The sequence below is a fragment of the Xenopus laevis genome, chromosome 7S, assembly GCF_017654675.1.
Source record: "Xenopus laevis strain J_2021 chromosome 7S, Xenopus_laevis_v10.1, whole genome shotgun sequence".
Taxonomy (NCBI): Eukaryota; Metazoa; Chordata; class Amphibia; order Anura; family Pipidae; genus Xenopus; species Xenopus laevis.
The window spans coordinates 20,307,293-20,331,379 of NC_054384.1; the positions used below are offsets into that span (position 1 = coordinate 20,307,293).

A 24,087-nucleotide genomic window follows, 5' to 3' on the forward strand; every position below is an offset into this window, starting at 1 on the left:
TGCTTTCAGAATAGCTCTTATTTCTAGAATGTTATTGGGAAGTTTTAGCTCACTGACCTTAAATGGCTTAATCACTTTGATGCTCTGTAGTTTTTGAGATTGCCGTAAAGAGCCACTCAAATTAAAAATTTTTTTTTTTTAACAAACTGGACATTTACTTATATATACTGAATCTGACATTTAGATGGAATTCCTTTTACTCTGATAAAAGATTATTATCCTATATTTATATAGCTCCAACAAATTTCACAGTACAGGTATGGGATCCGTTATCTGGAAACCAGTTATCCAAAAAGCTCTGAATTACGGACAGGCCATCTCCCATAGACTCCATTTTATGCAAATAATTCAAATTGTTTTAAAAATTATTTCCTTTATTCTCTGTAATGATAAAACAGTAGCTTGTAATAGAGTCCTGCAGCGGGTCGGGTACCCGCGGGTTACCCGCAAAAACCTGCGGTACCTTGTGGGTTGCGGTCTAGCTTTAGGGTTTGATTAAAGGAAACCATTGAACAGAGAGAAAATACACATTTGCAAAAAGTCAGAAAATTCAAAACCCCAACAAGCCCATGGGATTTTAGTTTCGGGGCCACTGCCATTAACATTAATGGTACAAACGCAAGAATTCGCTAGTAACTTTAGCGAAAGTTTTCTATTCAAACATATTCTGTTGTGCCACAATAATTTGAATGTATCTCAGCAATTCTTACATCCCAATTTTTGGAGGAGGAGAACACCAGCACAAAGATGTAAGATTAGTGAATAATTGTCTAATAATCGTCAACCCACTATTATTTATTTGCTTTTCATTGTATTCTTATAGTTATCTGCTTGTATGTGGCCAAAACATTTCTAAATGTAAAATTCTGCACTTTAATAAATAGGAAAAGTTGTGTGACATGCCAACATAGCAAATTGTTTCTACTTGCTTGTTTTGTCATGTGATTGTAAGGATTCGGATTCACTTCGGCCAGGCACGAGGATTTAGTCGAATCCAAATCCTGTTGAAGACCAAATTTCGACCAAATCATGGTCCGAGGACCGCAACCTAGTGCTGCTGGCTTCCGGTGCCTGGAATTTATAGACTTCCGCCTGCCCCCCCCCCTTTTGTGACGTCACTGCGGGGCGGGCGCAGGTCTATAAATAAAGGGGAGTAGCGGGCCCGGGTCGGATGCGGGTAGGGAGTGGGCGGGTTAGGGTCACATCACTAGTATGTGCTATGTTTATTAATACTTAAAGGGGTTGTTCACCTTTAAGTTAACTTTTAAGTTACAGAATGGCCGGTACTAAACAACTTTTCAATTGGTTGTCATTAATTATTTATTATAGTTCTTTAATTATTTGCCTTCTGCTTCTGACTCTTTCCAGCTTTATTTAAAGAAATATAAAAGACAAAAATCATATTGTCAGGCAGCATAGTAACAGCAATAGTACAGTTGTGACATTTATATAGCCTGGAAGCGGCACATGGAACGCACTTAGAATTTCCAACATGACAATGATCCCAAACATAAGGCCATAAGGCCAAGCCTTCAGTAGCTGCAGCAGTAAAATTGAAAGTTTTGAAATGGGCATCAAAATCTTTTGAACTAACACTACTGAGCCACTTGGGGAGATCATCCAGTCCATGCTAGACGGCCAAAGAATTTAACAGGACCTGGAGAAGTTTTGCCAAGAAGAATGGGCAGCTTTACCGTATGAGAAACGGGTTTTATACCCAGCCATTAGAAAAGATTGAAAGAAGTCAACAATTCTAAAGAGGGCAATGCACAATATTATTGTCATCTCCCATAGAGTCTATTAAGCAAATAATTCTAATTTTTAAAAAATTATTTCATGGTAACTAAGCCGCACAAATCCATATTAGTGGCAAACCAATCATATTGGGGTTATTTTACATTTAAATGTGCCATAGTAGATCCAAGATTTGGAAAACCCCTCCATGTGTTAATATGCCGTACAACACATTACAGTGTATGTTTAGAGCAACTTAAACACTTGCTCATAGTTCTACTTTATGTCTATAGTTTACAAGCCATGGCTTCCAGCTGTTGCTGAACTGAATAATTCACATTTAAACACCTCCAAGGATTCTTACAAAAACACACAAAAATTGTTCTTTATTTAACAAAATTTTACTGGGTACGAGAAACCAAACAAATGAAAACAGGTTTCTTTAAAGATGGGGCGCTTACCTTTCACTGAATTGGCCCACACACATTTTAAATGGCCCAATAAAAAAAAAAAGATACAATTGGCTAAGAGACCCTGACACATTTTGTTGTTGTAGTTCCAGTAAGGTTAAGTTCAGTGTATAAATGGCCATGCTGGGCTATGGGAAAAAGGCAGCTTCTTCAAATAAAGCCAGGATGGTGCAAGAGGGCCCCCACTGGGCCTTTTATTTAGGAAAACAAACAGAAATGGCACTGAGCCCCTCTGCTTGTGGACTAATTTAATGATAGGCCAATGTTCTCTCTCGCTCATGGGGGGACATGACAATTGGCAAAAATGTTTGAGACAGAGGACATAAAAATAAAAACCACAAGGGAAAAAAAACAAAAAACAAGCTGTCCATCTCCTTTTCTTCTCTCCCACTCCTTTTCTAATCACACGTGTGTTCTTGTGAAAACAATTAGATTGCAATTTGTATAACACGGTGACCCCCAAAATTCAGGCTTTTATGTGCAAAGAATGCCAAGAATTCCCTTCCTTTGTAATGGGGCAGTTCTATCAAACTGTGATTTCCAGAAGGAAATAGTGGAGGTGGCAGTTAATACAGGACCCGAAGACTGTACCACTTGTGTGGGAATAGACCGCAATTGAGTTCTAAAGGGAAAAAAAAGCATCCGCAGGCATCCACAGTGGGCAAACAGATACCGAATGGTGATTAATTAAACTCAACAAAAAAAGACAAATTACGGCTGAATATAAAAGCCTTTCTTTCATTATTAGAAGGAACAAAATTGACCACAATATGATTTAGTCTAGGAATGTGTATAAAAGACAACCTGCTATTTTATAGTTATATGTTAAAAAACAAAAACATAAAGTACTTCTTGCATAAAACATATCTGGGTGGTCACACCCTTTGTGCTTCGTTTACACAACGAAATCACACAAAGGCTTCTTAAAAAGTATAATTCTACGTTACGATCATTGTCGAGTAACTGTCACATCGCTATTTGAACTTAGGGCAAGGCCAGACATGGTGTCATCATTTTTACGTTGCATTTTTAAAAAAGAACAGCCAGGTGTAAATACTCTACTGAAACCACATGCGACGCGTTTTTCATGCGTTTTTCAGCACGTAGGATTCTTTTCCCAACATGCACTTCTCATTGAATTTGGACGCCATATTTAAAATACGCTGCGTATTTAAGTACAGTGTGGTTTCAAATGTGCAGATCCCATAAAGTCTATTGATTTGGTAGTTTCTTGACGATTGGCGTTTCTGCTAAAAAACGCCAATACTGGCGTCCTGTGGTGGATTTCAGCTTGCAAGCGCCCTGTGTGAATTGTCATAGTGCGTTTTCCATTTGTTTCAGTGGTAGTGCAGTTTATGCATATTTACGTCTGGCTATTCTTTTTTAAAAACGCAACGTAAAAACGCTGCAAAAACGCCACGTCTGGCCTTGCCCTTAATGTTCAGCCAAGGTCCTCAGAATAACCAGATAACCAGAATAATTAATGTAACAATACAGTGAAACCACAATTACATCCCTTCATTTGAACTTTTCCCTCATTTTACACCGTTTTACTTTTGTGGCCCCACCAATACATAATACATTTCCCTGACTTTACATTTTCCCAGATTTTACATAATATTTTTCTGTTCCCCTAAAAAACACAAAATGAGGGGCTCTACTGTATTCTTCTAATATGACTGCAAGCGTTTCAACCAAGAATCCAAAATGAAATCCAAAATAAATACTGTTCTTTCTCTTCTCAAAATATATGCATGCTATTAGATATATTCATTCAAACATTGAACAGACACAGCTTATATAATTTCTTTATTTTTTTTTTTGTAACATTTTAGTTGAAAATTATTTTTTACTGTCTTCAATATAAGCAATTTGAAAAAAGAAACCACCAGTTTCTTTCAGAAAAATGTGACATAAAAATGATGAAGATCTAGCTATACTGCTACTGGGATACATTTTTGTGATTGTGTAATAATATGCTTATTGTTGATTATTTAATAATTATATATTTAAGTATGTAGTATTCACTAGAACAGCTAAGGCCTATAGCGCACGCTTTTCCAATAGGAAAACACTGTTAATATCCCCCCCAATACCTCCTGGGCCTAAATGGTTATATTAAAGAACCAAAGATTTGATATACCTGAATTTACTTTATTTAAGACCTCAGGACACCCTTTCAGCATTACTGAATTTATTCATACCTTGATCAGTACCATTTTTTCACAGGTTTAGTGTAATTTTATAAGCAAAAGCTTGTAACTGACGGACATTTTTTCAAAGTTAAAGGAGCCATTACCCAGTAATCTCTCCATTCGCAATAATAGTTGTTTTTAATTACTTATCCTATAATTTGAAGAGTACATAAAAGTTAGCTATATATCCAGGCATATCTATACACTCACATACATAAACCATATATTAATTCAGTCATCATATCAGAGAATATCTTTGACAACTGTTCACTCCAAATCTTACTTTAATTTGCCTTTATATATAGAAGAAGAAATGGGTGTTCTTCCTAAATCTCTCCCTAACTGCTTATCAGCTTGCCCCCCACCTTTACAATTGTAAGGAATTATTGAATTATTGCCATAAGTCACGTAAGAGAGGTATTTTGAAAAGCCAAATTCTGCTAATATTTGATTTACTCTTCATAACATTCTTTAGGTAAAGGTAGACAATGGCATGGGAATCAAGTCATCATCATCATCATCATGGCATCTAATTTATACTATCTTTTGCAGATATAATCATTTTCTTCTAATTGTTGAAGTCACCATCAAGCTTAAAAACATTAGCAGCAGGCGCTACTCCATATATTACAAGTAGACAACAGAAGTCAACTGTTAAAGAACATGAAAACATGTTTCCACCTTCCAGCTATGTCCTGTATAATCATTGTTAAAAAATTATCTGTTTAATTTGCAGTTCTCTTAAGAAACCTGTCAAAACATACAAAAATAACCAATATTTCAGACAAGCCTTTTAAAGAATGGGCTTGTTCAGTCTGTATTTCTTTAGCCAATGAAGAGAAGTGCAACACACATTGCAGAACTCTCCGATAATGAATTAGTCATTGACCCCTGAGAGCCAGGGCTTTGCTTTTGGAGCTGCTCACAGATCTAAGACGGCACTAGAATTCTAAGTATAGCATTACAAGTAACATTTCAGTGAATTCCTCTAATGAAACACTCCAGTTAAATAGCCAAATACTCTAAAGAGGAACTGAAATGGAGCTGAAGGAAGAAAAACTGTTGTGATCCTACAATCTGCTGAAGAGGCACTTCAGTAATTGTACTTGTTTTCTGCACAAAATACTCACAGGGTCCGACCAGCAGCCATTGCTCAAAGTGAATAATAGCACGCTTGCTCGATTTGTTGCCTGGTGATCAGCATTCATAGCTGATTGTTTTATTATAAAACCTAAACTGAAACTGCATTAGCCTAAGAGCATTAGAAGAAAAAGAAGGATGAGATTGTCATTTCACAAGCACAGAAATATAGCAGTTTAATAAAATCCATCATGTGTAAATTAGATGAACACATTATAAATATTACCTAATAAAGAACAGAGAAATACAAAGAGAGATTGGGTAGAATTGTGCTCTGCTACGGACGTCCTACCAAGGTCAGAAGTGTATCCTATTCTCTAGAAAAGTCAGGTGGCTCCCATTTTAGGAAGTTTGCAGTGGTTTTCTATGTGCCAGAAATCAAGATGTGGCATTTCTTCCAGAAAATGTGGCCCTTTTTATATTAAAGGGATCCTGTCATCGGAAAACATGTTTTTTTCAAAACGCATCAGTTAATAGTGCTGCTCCAGCAGAATTCTGCACTGAAATCCATTTCTCAAAAGAGCAAACAGATTTTTTTAAATTCAATTTTGAAATCTGACATGGGGCTAGACATATTGTCAATTTCCCAGCTGCCCCTGGTCATGTGACTTGTGCCTGCACTTTAGGAGAGAAATGCTTTCTGGCAGGCTGCTGTTTTTCCTTCTCAATGTAACTGAATGTGTCTCAGTGAGACATGGGTTTTTACTATTGAGGGCTGTTATTAGATCTACCAGGCAGCTGTTATCTTTTGTTAGGGAGCTGTTATCTGGTTACCTTCCCATTGTACTTTTGTTTGGCTGCTGGGGGGGGGAAAGGGAGGGGGGTGATATCACTCCAACTTGCAGTACAGCAGTAAAGAGTGATTGAAGTTTATCAGAGCACAAGTCACATGACTTGGGGCAGCTGGGAAATTGACAATATGTCGAGCCCCATGTCAGATTTCAAAATTGAATATAAAAAAAATCTGTTTGCTCTTTTGAGAAATGGATTTCAGCGCAAAATTCTGCTGGAGCAGCTCTATTAACTGATTGATTTTGAAAAAAAATTTTTTTCCCCATGACAGTATCCCTTTAAGTAGTAGCATCACTGCCACTGCCAACTTTTGATACTGCAAAGTCTGTGTACTCTGCTTCGACTTTTGGTCTAGCACCTGCCCTCACCCAGGTGTTCTTAAGGTGGCCATAGACGCACAGATACTATCGTATGAAAATGTTTTCATACAAAACAAATTTTCATACCATATTTGGTGCAAATATGGTGGGAAAAGAAAGACCAATATCGCCAGAAGACTTGGATATCGGTTGGCTCGACGATCTTTTTTGCATTTTTTTTTTGAAGGCACCAAAAACAGCCATTGTTAGTGCTGAATCATCAGATAAAGGTAGAATTCTATTGTTTCTACTGACGATTCAGCTCTACACGTGTGTATTGAAACGATCTATCTTTCTTGGAAAGATCTTTTCCAATAGAAAATGTATTGGGCATGCACACTCAAAAGAAATTTTTAGGTATGGAAAAAAATATCTTTATACTTCAAATAATAGAACATCCATCAAAAAATGGCCGTTGAATAGAATACATGTACAGCAGTATAAGCAAAGATATACATACCACCTAGTAATATTTTTAAAGGCAAAAAAAGGAAAACCACCACAAGGGACAGATACACTTGCCAAAGATGAGAATACCCCAAAGTTTCGGCACTTAGCCTTTGTCAAGGGTAATTGTTACGTATATGGCCACCTTTACTTGCTGTCTACCTAAACGTTGTTCTTTTGTTTATTTTCTGACCTTAGTGAGCCATGGCCAAGCTAATTCTGGTAATATTTCTGCTGTTATGCCTCCTCATGGTCCCTAATATTAGTAGCAGAACGTACAGTTCCACCAGCCCTAAAGATGTGTCAGAACCCTGTATTAATTCTACCAGCAAAAAATATAAGATGATTTAAAAAAAAAGTAGTTTTTCTGTAGATTCTGTGCCAAACAAAGTGAATTAATAACATTCCAAAATTGGGATTCAATTATCCACATTCTTCACAGCAGATATGATGTCCTGTGAGAATCTACCACCTATAATATTCTGGTTACATTTTCTTGCCTTTTTATTGCATGCCAATAAAATCTTCTGTATTTGTTTGTACTTTGTATGTGATACAAGGCTTTCTTTCTTAAAGGTATTCATCCATAACACATAGGTCTGATTTATCAAGTGCTGAAGATATTGATGCCTTTGCTCATCCTGCTCAGTCAGTATTGGGGTAGACTCCTATTTGGATGGAGTCTAGGGATTAAACACATCTTCCAATCTCTTCTATTCCTCTCCTGGATATTTTATTCACTTGGACATTGTAATGAATATATATAAAGTCAGCAGTGTGAAGCATTCTCAACAAAATGTTAATAACCCAGTTGGTTTGGGGAAGGTTGTTTTTTTTTTTTACATTTTCTGCTACAAAGCAATAAACTGTACTTTTATTGTCACCGTATCCATTAGGAATGCAAAAAATGCATTATTATAGAATGACTACCAAATATCCATAATAATATTGGCAAAGTAAAATAAATAAATAATTACATACATAAATACATCTTTATCAAAATGTTTGTTGCATTCTTTACTGTTGCCTTATGGAACATGCAGTATGACAACTATTTGCTTCCCTTCACTAATATTCTTTTCCCTTTAATATGGCTTAAAGTATAAAAAGGTGCTACAGCTATTTGATTACACTGGATCAAAATAGCAAATATATATAGTCATTATATTTGCGTTTTCAGTTGATGTTATTTGCCTGATAAAATTTTGTGCTCGATATCCAGACTATACAGTCCCTAAATGTCAGATAATTTTAATCCAAACTATATTTATGACGCTTCATCTTGGTTTGAGAATGTAGCATTGTACTGCTCAAGGTTACTAAATAGTCAATAATCTCAATAAAACAACATATTTGGTACTGGTTGTACTTTCATGCACAACCCAAATAAATTAATTTAATACATTTCTCAACATTATGAAAAATAAACTATTCTTTCTATTTTTTAAGTATGAAAATAAAAGGATCAAAAGAGAGGAACTCGAAATAACCTAATGCTCAAAATGATGAAGACTGATTTAAGATTGATTGACTGCTTAGCAATGGGATAAGTATTTGTACAGAGGCTTTTAGCAGTGTGAAGGACTTTATAAGTGTTTGCACACCGGATTAAGAACAGCGGGCGATGCAGTAAATCAGGTGTCTGAGTTAAAGAATCATTATGCAATACTTGTGTTTGCTCTCGTACAGTTTAACTTGAGTGTTTCCATTTATCATGTCCGGTTTTCTATGATGTCAACATGTGAACAGTTTGATATATTTGGTTGCTGAGTGGTATATGGGGAGGCTAATTCTTGAGGCTACAAACCCCCCATGTAATAGCATAATAAAAAACTAATGAAAAACATTTATTTTCTCTCTGCCTTATTTTTACAAAAACGTGACAGAATGTTTGCAATCATTTTATTTTTTCAACAATGCAAAAACACACAAGCAAGAAATCATATAAAAAAAGAGCAACCTTGACTTCTGGGAAGTGCCTTTTACTTATTGATTTTCTTGTAAGTACTATTTCATATTTATACGAATAAAAGTTCTTTCTATTCTAAATTTCACATTGTTTCATTTTCCATGAGGAGGAAAACCTTGAATGTTTTAATAAACCGGGAAAATAAAGTTGTTAAAGACAATTTCTTTTGGCTTTTACAGCTTTTAATTGCAAGTTTTTTCTGCTGACTTTTTTTGCTTTTATTAAATAAATTCCAACTATTTGAGAAAATACAAGTATTTTTATGTTTTGAAACTAGTGCTCATTAGATAGCACATGCAACCCATGTTAAAAAGTGGGGGATGAAATATGAATTAACAATAAGAAGAAAGGAAAAAAATACTAACAAAGTGTAACAACTGAATTAATGAGACCGTACTGAAAAAAAGTATAGATGATGTGGTTTTGCAACATTTTAGTACAAAACTTGGCCAGTAACAGGCTCATAAAAATATAAAGATACGGCATACAGTCAAACAATCAACTTGCTGCAGCTCTAGAAATATCCAAGAAACCAAAGAATTGGCTCCAAGGGTCAGATTTATCAAGGGTCGAAGTGAATTCGAGGGAATTTTCGAAGTAAAAAAATTCCAAATTCCAAGTAATTTTTTGGATACTTCGACTATCGAATAGGATACTACGACTTTGAATTCGATTCGAAGTAAAATAGTTTGACTATTCGACCATTCGATAATCGAAGTACTGTCTCTTTAAAAAAACTTTGACTTCAATACTTCGCCAAATTAAACTTGCCGAAGTGCTATGTTAGCCTATGGGGACCTTCTACAGCATTTTTCTACGTTTTTTGAAGTCGAAGTAAAATCGTTCGATCGTACGATAAAATCGAAGGATTTAAACGTTCGATCGAATGATTTTACTTCGACCGTAGAATACCCAAATTTGATGAAAAAAGTTTGAATTCGATATTCAAATGCGAAGTATTTAAATTCGATGGTCGAATTTCGAAGTATTTTTTACTTTAAAATTCGACCCTTGATAAATCTGCCACCAAGTGTCATTACAATTTAGGTTGCAGTCCATTGTTCTTCCAGCTAGTCAGGTGATCCCAGTGGTGGCCAATAAAAGGGCAGCCAAGTTTGGGAGTTGTACTTTGAAAGCTGCTAGTAAGTTGCAGGTAAAACTTAGTCCCTTTATAAAATGTATAATAAAGCAATAGAATTCTTAATGAATCAGATGAAAATTGAGAATAGAACTGGCCAGATATGGGATGGGATGATGATGTAGTTGGCCAGCTTAAATATGTTGCAATATATGGACAAACAATCCCTGTTTTGTTTAAAGGGTAAGACATTTTTCAGTAGCAGTATGCACAAAATGTCTCTGTCTTAAATATATTGATAATGGGTTGAGTGCAGAGGACTCTTGTATTTGTCCTTCTACTACTCTGAGCCACCTAGAGGGCAGTTCCACAATATGGAAATTTCAGCTTCACGGAAAGTCATTAGTTACAAGACTGTCACCCTCAGAAGAAGTTGACAATTGCGGTTGTGCTCCCATGGAGGAACTTAGGGTTCACTTTTAAACGAGAGAGGGAAGAAAGAATACCATCCATTTGGAGAGATCCCAGAAAAGAGGAGGCATCTAGAATCTACCATGAGGCAGATATTACCCAAATAAAACACTCCAATGCCAAGATAATAGATTCCTGTAAGAACTATAGAATAAACTATAGTGACCAGAAGCAACGACACATGAAGCCAATATATCTGTGACTATATAATTAATTACAACAAACAACCAGACAGCAAGATACAGGTATGGGATCCATTATTATTAGAAAGCTCAAAATTACGGAAAGGTCTCCCATAGTCTCCATTATAATCAAATAATCTGAATTTTTTAAAATGATTTCCTTTTTCCCTGTAATAATAAAACAGAACCTTGTACTTAATCCAAACAAAGATCAAAATAAATAGAATAGTTAATGTTTACATGATTTTCTAGTAGACTTAAAGGAGAACTAAACCCTAAAAATTAATGTTGCTAAAAATGTCATATTTTGTACTGAACTTATTGTACCAGCCTAAAGTTTCAGCTTGTCAATAGCAGCAATGATCCAGGACTTCAAACTTGTCACAGGGGGTCACCATCTTGGAAAGTGTCTGTGACACTCACATGCTCAGTAGGTTTTGAGCAGCTGTTGAGAAGCTAAGCTTAGGGGTCGTCACTAATTATCCAGCAGAAAATGAGGTTCCCCTGTAATATAAGCTGATGCTACAAGGCTGATTTTTAAAGTCTGATGCTAATTGCACTGGTTTCTGTGCTGCCGTGTAGTAATTATCTGTATTAATTACTAATCAGCCTTATATTGTGACATTTCTATTCTATGTGTACTGTATATTGTGAGTGGGTCTCACAGCTCAGTAAGTGACAGCAGCACAGAGCATGTGCAGTGATTCAGCAGAAAAGAAGATGGGGAGCTACTGGGGCATCTTTCAAGACAGGGTCGGACTGGGCCGGCAGGGCACTGGGAAAAATCCCGCTGGCCCAGGTCAGTCCCACATCATCTTCTTAATGCCGCAATTCCCTTTGTCAGAGGTTGCAGGGAAAAAAATTTGTGCGCACTGTGTGTGCGCATGCACAGAACCGCGGTGCTGCGCGCATGCACACTAATGCAGCGGCCCGCACTAATGCGGCAGGGGGGGCAGAGGGGGCCCTGGGGCAGTAGTCCCGATGGGCCCCGGGGCCCCCAGTCCGACCCTATTTGGAGACACAGATCTTTACTGCTAAAGGACTGGGTACAGAAGCACAAAACATCATGTACAACATTTCTACCTACTTCTTTAGTTAAGCTTTAGTTTTCCTTTAAGCAATAAACAAGTATAGACAATGTACAGTTTGGCTTCTAAGTCTATTAATTAAGGATACATTAAGGGGCAGATTTACTAAGCTCGAAGTTAAAAAAGTTTGGGTACTTCGACCATCGAATAGGATACTACGACTTCGAATTTAATTCGACTTCGATTCTAAGTAAAAATCGTTCGAATATTCGACCATTTGATAATCGAAGTACTGTCTCTTTAAAAAAACTTCGACTTCAATACTTTGCCAACTTAAACCTGCAGAAGTGCTATGTTAGCCTATGGGGACCTGCCAGAGCAATTTTCTAAGTTTTTGGGTATAGGAAAAAAATCGTACGATCGTACTACGATCAGAATACGATCGTACGATGAATAAAATCATCCGACTTCTAATTCGAATGTCGGAGGATTCTATTTGATGGTCGAATTTCGAAGTATTTTCCACTTCAAAATTCGACCCTTGATAAATCTGCCCCTAAGAAAAATTAGCACTTCGTTTCCCCTGGGCCTATATATTGCTTGGTAAATAATGACATATATCCTCTAATTAGGTGGAATAACACAGACTTCAAAAACAGGGAAAATATCAGTGTGAAATAGCCCAGATGGTGTCAGTTTGAATTCCTCTTGTTCAGTTTGAAGCTCTACTGTCTTGAAAATCTTGTCACCACAGTCAGTTATTTCAGGCTAAAATGTTTCGCCTGATAAGTTATCTCGTCTTAATTTGTTTTAGATATACCCCAACAAGGCATTCTCTAATATCCAATCTGATGTTTGCATTTACTATAGCTGGCTGTAAGAAATCATAATATCAAAATAAAAAAAATCATAATATTAAGTTACATGTAATGTAATTGAAATTTAAATTTTTGGCAAGGATAAAAAAAACATATTTCCCCCCCAAAAATACTTGTAAATGTATGGGTGGGCAGTTCAGATAGACCTAGAATTAACTCTTGCAGTGCCAGTAAGTCAGCTTAAAAACATTTTAAAAATTGCCTTTTTTGTTTAATTTTTAACATGTTAATACAGGTATGGGACTTGTTATCCAGAATGCTTGGGCTGGGTTTTCCGGTTAACGGATCTTTCCGTAATTTGGATCTTCCTACCTTAAAGGAGAAGGAAAGGCTAAAATTAAGTAAGCTTTATCAGAAAGGTCTATATAAATACACCAGTAAACCCTCAAAGTAATGCTGCTCTGAGTCCTCTGTCAAAAGAAACACCACATTTCTTTCCTGCTATTGTGTACTCATGGGCTTCTGTATCAGACTTCCTGTTTTCAGTTTAAAGCTCCAGGACTAGGGCTTGAGCATGCTCAGTTTGCTACTCTCCCCCTCCCTTCTCCCCTCTCTGCTGTAATCTGAGCTCAGAACTATGACTGAGCAGGGAAACTCAGGCAAGAAGTGATGTTACACCAAGTGAATATGGCAGCTGCTATCCTAAACAAACACAGAGAGTGTCTAGAGCCATTTACTCAGGTATGGTAAGGCATTCTGCAGAATAAATAGTGTTATAGCTTACACTATTCTGGCTAATCTATTAACAATAAACTGCTTCGGTACCTTTCCTTCTCCTTTAATGTTAATTGTCTCTGGGAGTCCCATTTATTAAAGGTCGAATTTCGAAATTCATGTGAATTTGTCTTACCCTAATGAATTCAAATATACTCACAATTCGACTAGGAATCGAAGGAATAGCGCATTCGATCGAATTCGATTTGAAGTTTTTCCCATAAAAACGTAGATTTTTCAAAGTCGACCAATTGGCTCCGAATAGGTTCTAGGAGGCCCCCCATAGGCTAAAACAGCAACTCCAGTTTTTTGGACCATTTGATATTGCCTATTGCATTTAATAATCGCCTCGTCTTTGCGGCAATCAATCTCCCCGAACGCCTTCCCTCTGTCTTGCACCAGCTAAAATGAAAAGTTGCCTGTGGCACGGCACACGCGGTGCTTCCTTTTCCGAAGTTTCCTCGTTAGCCAACTTCGGACGACTTCGGAATACGAAGCGCCGCGTGTGCCGTGCCCCAGGTGACTTTTCATTTTAGCCGGCGCAAGACAGAGACACAAGCCCAGGTGACTAAATCTCCCCGAATCGCCCAGTGTGCCCCTACCCTTAGAAGGCCTACAATAAACAGCATTACTAAATGCAGATGGCATTGTGATAGGGCAAATGATGAAAGAGAGAGCCTGGCAGGTAGGAGATAAGCCATGGACAGGTGTAAAGGGGTTGTTAAAAAGATGATTCTATGGGGCAAATTCACTAAAGGGCTAATTTTTGCCAGAGACCTCTTCACCACACTCTGCACCACTTCCCCAGGCGAAATTTGTTACCACTACGCTAATTCACTACATAGTAACATAGTAACATAGTAAGTAAGGTTGAAAAAAGACACATGTCCATCGAGTTCAACCTTTTTTTTTTTTTTTTTTTGTTTATTAACTACCTATCTGCCAGTTGATCCAGAGGAAGGCAAAAAACCCATCTGAAGCCTCTCCAATTTGCCTTAGAGGGGGAAAAAATCCTTCCTGACTCCAAAATGGCAATCGGACTTGTCCCTGGATCAACTTGGACTATGATCTATTTCCCATAACCCTGTATTCCCTTACTTGCTAAAAAGCCATCCAACCCCTTCTTAAAGCTATCTAATGTATCAGCCTGTACCACTGATTCAGGAGAGAATTCCACATCTTCACAGCTCTCACTGTAAAAAACCCCTTCCGAATATTTAGGCGGAACCTCTTTTCTTCTAATCGGAATGGGTGACCTCGTGTCAGCTGGAAAGACCTACTGGTAAATAAAGCATTAGAGAGATTGTTGTATACATAGTCATCATATCACCCCTTAAGCGCCTCTTCTCCAGCGTGAACATCCCCAATTTGACCAGTCTTTCCTCATAGCTAAGATTTTCAATACCTTTTACCAGCTTAGTTGCCCTTCTCTGTACCCTCTCTAATACAATAATGTCCTGTTTGAGTGATGGAGACCAAAACTGTACGGCATATTCTAGATGGGGCCTTACAAGTGCTCTATACAGTGGAAGAATGACCCCCTCCTCCCGTGACTCTATGCCCCTTTTAATACAGCTCAAGACCTTATTTGCCCTTGATGCTGCTGACTGGCATTGCTTGCTACAGCCAAGTTTATCATCTACAAGGACTCCAAGGTCCTTTTCCATAATGGATTTGCCTAGTGCAGTCCCATTAAGGGTATAAGTGGCTTGGATATTTTTACATCCCAGGTGCATGCACTAAAATGCAAAGTTGTGTCTCAGCAGCCGAATGCTGGTGAATTTTCGCTATTGTTACTTCGGATAGGCGAGCATTTCATAACGAATTTTCACTGGTGTTAATTCCTCCCTAGCAAAACCTCGCTAGTACTCTTGTGCCTAGGTTAATTTGAATAGGGTGGGTACCTAAAAGGTGTATGGACGTCTTTAATAGTAATATTGGTGCAAATGCTTGAAGTGGCCACTTTTTCAAACACATGTCCAATGAGCCATAATAAATCCTCTAATGACCTAGACATGAGCCCACCCTTAAACAAATGTGGCATGCCCCTCAAATTAGTTTAAAAAAAATTGTTCACACCTACGTAACACGTTAAGGTGCTTTATCTAAGCTATGACACGTTATTCTTTGATACTTTCTATATTTCTATATTCATTTTTATTCATCCATTATCTGTGCATTTTCATTTGCCAAATTGCTTGAAATGAAAACTGTTTGGTTTGGCTCCTTTACTACAGAATGTCAGTTATTACCTTTGAAGATCCCAAATTCTCAGAGGTGATGTAAGGCCACAACACGCTGTCCCGTTAATAAAAGAACTAAAGGAAAAAATGAAACTGAGTAGACTTTGGGGCACATTTACTAAGGGTCGAATATCGAGGGTTAATTAACCCTCGATATTCGACCATCGAAGTTAAATCCTTCAACTTCGAATATCGAAGTTGAAGGATTTACCGCATTTACTTTGATCGAACAATCGAAGGTATAATCATTCGATCGAACGATTAAATCCTATGAATCGAACGATTCGAAGGATTTTATTCCGTCGATCGAACGATTTTCCTTCGATCAGAAATTGCTTAGAAAGCTTATGGGGAAGGTCCCTATAGGCTAACATTGGTGCTCGGTAGGTTTTAGGTGGCGAAAAGAGACAGTACTTCGACTATCGAATTGTCGAATAGTCTAACGATTTTTAGTTAGAATCTTTCGATTCGAAGTCGTAGTCGAAGGTCGAAGTAGCCAAAAAAAACTTCGAAATTCGAAGTTTTTTTTCCTTCTAATTCTTCACTCGAGCTTAGTAAATGTGCCCCTTTATGTCATTATAGTGGTAAAAAATGTACATGAACCTTACAGGTATAAATAAATTATTACAATATGTACAATGTATGGTTTTTGTATCAAAACTAAAAAATTTTTTGTTTCTTTTACCATGGTTCACCTTTAAGGTAACTTTTAGTATGTTATAGAACGGCCAATTCTATGCAACTTTTCAATTGGTCTTCATTATTTATTTTGTTTTTATTGTTTTTTACTTATTTGCCTTTTTCTTTTGACTCTGCAGCTTTCAAATGGGCGTCACTGACTCCTTTCTATAAAGCAAATGCTCTGCAAGGCTATAAATGTATTGTTATTTCAAATTTGTATTACTCATCTTTCTATTCTGACCATGTCCTGTTCATATTCCAGTCTCTTATTCAAATCAGTGCATGGTTGCTAGGGGAATTCGGACCTTAACTACCAGATTGCGTAAAGGGATCCTGTCATCGGAAAACATGTTTTTTTCAAAACGCATCAGTTAATAGTGCTACTCCAGCAGAATTCTGCACTGAAATCCATTTCTCAAAAGAGCAAACAGATTTTTTTATATTCAATTTTGAAATCTGACATGGGGCTAGACATTTTGTCAATTTCCCAGCTGCCCCTGGTCATGTGACTTGTGCCTGCACTTTAGGAGAGAAATGTAACTGAATGTGTCTCAGTGAGACATGGGTTTTTACTATTGAGTGTTGTTCTTAGATCTACCAGGCAGCTGTTATCTCGTGTTAGGGAGCTGTTATCTGGTTACCTTCCCATTGTTCTTTTGTTTGGCTGCTGGGGGGGGGGAAGGGAGGGGGTGATATCACTCCAACTTGCAGTACAGCAGTAAAGAGTGATTGAAGTTTATCAGAGCAAAAGTCACATGACTTGGGGCAGCTGGGAAATTGACAATATGTCTAGCCCCATGTCAGATTTCAAAATTGAATATAGAAAAATCTGTTTGCTCTTTTGAGAAATGGTTTTCAGTGCAGAATTCTGCTGGAGCAGCACTATTAACTGATTCATTTTGAAAAAAAATTTTTTTACCATGACAGTATCCCTTTAAATACTAAATTTTGTTTGGAAAAAATGTGTATACCTTGAATTTTTACTCAATTTATCAAAAAAAAAAACAACTCTCCCATTGAAAAAACACATTAAATTTGCCATAGACAGCTCCCACTGGCTTCTATTTGAGCTTGCAAAAAAGTTATATCAAAAGATATGAGTCCCAAGGCTTTTTATTAGTAAAAACTAAATGTTTATTTATAGTCATATTAAAAAATTAGATACATACTGACCTCACATGGCCCACCTTACGTGTTTCATACCCCACATGGCCCAGCTTACGCGCTTCGTACCCTCTGGCACTTAGTCATTGGTGTCTCCCGACTAAATAATGTTCTATTTGAGCTAGGCAGCTTTTAGATGCCAAAGTTCTACATTCAAGCTTTACGGGATTTGAACAAATATCGTACAGACAGTTTTTTCAAAGCATAACGCGAATTTCAGCAACAACAAAAACAATTCGAATTCAAGTAATGATAAACATGCTTGTATAAATAGAAAAATACATCATTTCATTTCATTGATATTGATGGTATTTTAAAGTCTTATAATGTTTTTTAATGTTCTCTAAGGGGGTTATTTATCAGAGTCCGAATTTATCTCAATATTTTCTGAAAAAAAACAAATCCGCACAGGATTTTTGGGCTTTTCGGGACTTATTTACTTTATTTTTAAAATTTTGTTTGCGGGAAAAATCATGAAAAATCAGATTTTCAAGTTTTTTCCAATCTTCACCCAAAAACTCAGAATTTTGCCTGAAAACTCCGAAAACGTCGGGGTATTGCCAAAAACCCAGCGCACATCAAAAAATCATTCTCCCATTGACTTATATGTAACCTCGACAGGCCTGAGATGCCGGATTTTCAGATTCAGACTTTTCCCATCCTCAGGGTTTAATAAATTCCAGAAAAATGAGTGATTTTTTTAAAAGTCTGATTTTATAAAAATATCACACATCTTTTTGTGATTTTTGCATTCGGAGTTTAGTAAATAACCCCCTAAATTATCATAGCATGTTACAACTGCAAAGTACTATACAGTAATGCAGAAAAAGTGCAAAATGGGAAAACAGATACTGTCAGTAGCAGTTGACCTTCCACTTGGTTAACCTTTTCGTCAATGAAGCGGTAAACTACAAAGTGATATACTATTTTTCTTTTTTTTTCTTCTTCTTCTTTCTCTAATCCATTAATAACCAGTAAAGCCAATTACTGTGGTTGAGTAACATACCAGTCTCTCAGACACAATTCTAGCAGGCAATTTTGTTGGGCTTTAAAAAAAAAAAAAAAAGATGTAAACAAAGGAGAGAAATAAAGAGTTTTAAAGGAAGGTATGCAAGATCACTCTTTGATTGTTACCATAGGTCTAAATTAGAGTCAAGGTAAGTCATTAGTGAAGAGAGATGGGAGGAAAGCAACTCTCTAATCCCTGCCACTCTGCCAAATCTGACCTCCCAGTAGGCCTGCGGCAGGGATTAATGCCTCTACCCAATGGCCGTCATCCCCATGCCCCCTTTTTCTCACCTCTTCTAACTTGATCCAGTCAGTCTGTTCTGTTAGAAGTAGAATAAAAAAAGAGTTCCCCTCCCTATATTGTTTTAGCACTTTTCCCCAGGTGCATACTGAGCCGCTGGTTTAGTGAAGGCTTTCTGTCCCACCAAGATACCTGTGGTTTTCCCAGCACCTTGATCTTTTCACTTCACTGCTCCTCTTCTTCCCTACACCAGCCTTGTTTCTTTATTCTTTTGTAAGGTCGCCCCTTGCATCAGTTTGGACGACAGGTTTTCTTTTTAAAGAAAGTACTTTATTCACATAGTTACTTTAATAGTTCTCATTTCAGAATAATATACTAGGCGTTATAAAATTCTTTCAAAAGAACACACCTTAAACAGTTCTTTTTCCCCGAACAGGAAACAGTTTGACAAGTTGGAGACATATTTAAGCTGTTAAAGGCTAAAAATGTCTAGTTAAAAGCTACCTACATATGTGCAAATGAATACAGGTATTTTATTTTTCAAATATCCATTAAGAAATGTTCCCTCTAATGACTTCTTTGCTGTATGTGCATAAAAAATTGTATTTTGTGCTCACATTTTCTTGTGTGTAAATTTTTAAAAATTGTGTTCGAAGGTCAGAATAAATGCAAACTTTTGTGTTTTTGCACAAAGTCCTTTGTGTGCACCACAATTAGTTGTCTGCGCTGGCCTCAAAATTTGTGTGTGCACGCACCAGCGCAGAACTTAAAGGAGATGCAAACCCTAAACTTAAAAAAACCCTACCCCCTTACCCTACATACACCCCCCTCCCCCCCCAGCCTAAGGGGGTTATTTACTAATTTACTAAACTCAGAATACCCGAAAATCCCCTAAATCCAAAAAATTCGTAATTTTTTGCGTTATTTTTTTTTGTTATAATTTTAAAAAAATCACGAATTTTTCAGAATTTATTAAACTCCGAGGGCTAAAAAGCCTGAATATAAAAACTCGGCATCTCAAACCTGTCGAGGTTGAATAAAAGTAAATGGGAACAGTCACATTGATTTTTGGTTGTGTCGGGGGTTTCGGGCAATTTGACAATGTTTTCGGAGCTTTCGGGTGAAAACTCAGAAAAATTCGGAGTTTTCAGAGAAAATTCACGGAAAAAACTTGAAAATCTGAACTTTTCCCGCAAAGGTAATTTTCCGGAAAATGTAATAATAAATAAGCATTAAAAACCCGAGCGGCTTAGATCTGAGTTTGTAGCAGCCGATATTGAGATAAATTCAGACCTTGATAAATAACCCCCGTAGTGTTACCCTGGGCAAATGTCCCTATGTTTTTACTTGCCCCTCGGTGCAGATTCAGGCATTGGAGTTCACAGACGCCATCTTCAGCCGCTTTGGTAATCTTCAGAATGAGACCGGCGCTTCAGCAATTTTCGTGAGTTTCGTCGCATGCACAGTTGTTGCGAAACAGAAAATTGCTCCAACTGCGCATGGGCCAATCTCATTCCGAAGATTACCGAAGAGAAGAAGATGGCGCCTGTGAACTTCATACCTGAATCTGCACCGAGGGGTAAGTAAAAAGTTAGGGGCATTTGCCTGGGGTAACACTTAGGCTGGGGGGAGGAGGAGGAGGGAGGGGGTCTATTTAGGGTAAGGGGGTAGGGTTTTTTTAACTTTTTGTTGAGGGGTGGGGGAATATATGAATTAAAAGTACTGTTTACTTGTTCATCTTCAACTTGTTCGGGCACATCTGCAAAAACAGGAACAGCATTAGTTTAAGATAGATAGATAGATAGATAGATAGATAGATAGATAGATAGATAGATAGATATTCATAGGTAATTTTTAGGGGCAGATTTATTAAAGGTCAAATTGAAAATTCGAATTCTCAAATTTTTTTACGGTCAATACTAGGGATGCACCGAATCCACTATTTTGGATTCGGCCAAACCCCCGAATCCTTCGAGAAAGATTCAGCTGAATACCGAACCGAATCCGAACCCTAATTTGCATATGCAAATTAATGGTAGGAAGGGGAAAAAAATTTTACTTCCTCGTTTTCTGACAAAACTCACTCAAATTCCCTCCCGCCCCTAATTTGCATATGCAAATTAGGATTCGGATTCGGTTCAGCTGGGCAGGAGGATTCAGCCAAATCTGAATCCTGTTGAAAAAGGCCGAATCCTGGCTGAATCCCGAACCGAATCCTGGATTCGGTGCATCCCTAGTCAAAACTCTCAAATTCGAATTGTGAATTATCGAAATTTGATTCAGAAATTTTCATTTGAATTTGATTTTCAAGATGTATCACACTCTGGCCCTTTAAAAACTCGAATTCAACTATTCACCACCTAAAACCTGTCGAGTTCATTTATAAGTCAATGGTAAAGGTCCAGGAACCAATTTGGAGATATTACCAGCTTTTCTGACATTTCGTTTTTTTCTGAGAAAAAACTCGAATCGATTTCCGCCGATAAAATTAGTGCGAGTTTTAGATATTCCATTTTTTTTATTAAATAACCCACAATCGAATTTCGAGTATATCCGAATTTAATATGAATTCAAAATTCTATCTTTAATAAACGTGCCTCTTAATGTGTGTCCATTTAAAAAATTCTCATGACACCCCCTTACACCTTTTGTCTCATAAACCCTTCTTTAAATTGTAAACTCTGATGAGAAGGGAGATCGTACTTCCTGCATCCATCATTGAAAATGAATTTGTGTGTTTGATGAACACACACTTCTCATCTTCAGTACAGGGCTGTGAAATATGCTTGTAATAACGAAACAGTACCTAGTACTCTATTCCCAACTAAGATATAATTAATCCTTATTGGAAGCAAAACCAGCCTATTGGGGTTATTTAATGTTTACATGATTTTCCAATAGATTTAAGGTATGAAGATCCAAATTACAGAATGATCTGCTATCTGGAAAGCCCCAGGTCCTGAGCATTCTGGATAATGGGTTCCAAATTTGTATATACTTCTGGTGATGAACAAGAGAAAATAAATGATCATATTCACAAGAAGAAAAAAAAAAGGCCCTGCTCACTGAACCTTAATGTTTTTACATCAGTGAAGGGAAAAACTTGGTGCTGTGGCCAGGCTGCTTATCAGCTTCTTCTGGTGGTCACATTAGCTTATTCTTCTATGAGAGGGGTTTCTCTTTATAAATAAATCATTGTGTATAAATTAAACAAAATAAACTATGGCAAGTATATGGGGATTTTATTTCACTTAAATGGATACTGTCATGGGAAAATATCTTTTTTTTCAAAACACATCAGTTAATAGTGCTGCTCCAGCAGAATTCTGCGCTGAAATCAATTTCTCAAAAAAGCAAACAGATTTTTTTATATTCAATTTTGAAATCTGACATGGGGCTAGACATTTTGTCAATTTCCCAGCTGCCCCAAGTCATGTGACTTGTGCCTGCACTTTAGGAGAGAAATGCTTTCTGGCAGGCTGCTGTTTTTCCTTCTCAATGTAACTGAATGTGTCTCAGTGGGACATGGGTTTTTACTATTGAGTGTTGTTCTTAGATCTACCAGGCAGCTGTTATCTTGTGTTAGGGAGCTGCTATCTGGTTACCTTCCCATTGTTCTTTTGTTTGGCTGCTGGGGGGGGGAAGGGAGGGGTGTGATATCACTCCAACTTGCAGTAAAGAGTGATTGAAGTTTATCAGAGCACAAGTCACCTGACTTGGGGCAGCTGGAAAATTGACAATATGTCTAGCCCCATGTTAGATTTCAAAATTTAATATAAAAAAATCTGTTTGCTCTTTTGAGAAATAGATTTCAGTGCAGAATTCTGTTGGAACAGCACTATTAACTGATTCATTTTGCAAAAAAATTTTTTCCCATGACAGTATCCCTTTAATGTAACTGAATCAGTCTCAGTGGGACTTGGCTTTTACTATTGTGTGTTGTTCTTAGATCTACCAGGCAGCTGTTATCTTGTGTTAGGGAGCTGCTATCTTGTTACCTTCCCATTGTTCTGTTGTTAGGCTGCTGGGGGGAAAGGGAGGGGGAGATCACTCCAACTTGCAGTGCAGCAGTAAAGAGTGACTGAAGTTTATCAGAACACAAGTCACATGACTGGGGGCAGCTGGGAAACTGACAATATGTCTAGCCCCATGTCAGATTTCAAAATTAAATATAAAAAAAATCTGCTTTTGAAAAATGGATTTCAGTGCAGAATTCTGCTGCAGTGGCACTATTAACTGATGCATGTTTTCCCATGACAATATCCCTTTAATGAAAATGTTGAGAGTGTACAAGGCTGAAGAAACAATATAATATATACAAAAGAAAAACAAAAATGTTTGAAGAAGGACAGAAGAAAAAAAGAAGAAATGTGCTTTTAGATCGGAAAAGAATGGCATGACCTCAAGGCCGTTCACCATATAAGTTTTTGGTTTGTGTATCCTGCGATTCAGCGGTGACACGCTTTGGCAAAGAAGGCCACCAGAGCTGTCAAGTCCTTTATCGCTGTGCCCATCAAGTGCTTTCAGCTCTCCACGACCCTTACTGGCATTTTAATTACTGTTGGGTAAACTAATTTGTCCAAATGAAGGCAGCTAATAGAATATGCAAGCTCTCTGACCTCTGACAAGCAGTGACACAAGATACAAAGGAGACCAAGGAAAGATTTTTTATCTGAGCCTTATTACTCTCTATTACTACAATTAGTCATACTCCGATGGCCCAAATAGGGGGAGAAAAATTGCAATTAAATACATTTTTGATGGACTGAAAGTGGGTTAGAGAACCAGGCTGCCTGTGAAAAAGTGATATTATAGCAGCAAAGGTCACATCCTTTGAGAGCACCTGTATTCCCCATTTTGTTCATTGTCCCGCAAGCTGTTATGGTGAATCATCATAACAAGCTGCATTCCATCTGCAAGTGTTTTACAATTCGGGTGACCTAATCAGCTGCCAGAATTAAAGAATTACAGCCGATCAAACGTCCTGTGACTCTATCTTTGAAAACACATGACATCAAGATTTTATGCTGGAATTAATACACATCCTTACAGGGTGGGCAAGGAATCAGATCATCTATATCAGGGATCCCCAACCTTTTGAACTCGTGAGCAACATTCAGAAGTAAAAGTTGAGGAGCAACACAAGCATCAAAAATGTTCTTGGGCTGCCAAATAAGGGCTGTGATTGGCCATTTGGTAGCCTCTATGTGGATTGTCAGCCTACATTATGGCTCTGTTTTGCAGAGCACCAAGGGGCAAATTTACTAAAGGGCGAAGTGGTTAAAGCTGGCGA

The 24,087-nt window shown here is 37.4% G+C and overlaps 1 pseudogene; it reads right to left on the bottom strand.

Moving 5' to 3' along the window:
• The window catches only part of LOC108697188, a 107,269-nt pseudogene that overhangs the window by 28,593 nt on the left and 54,589 nt on the right, over positions 1-24,087 (bottom strand).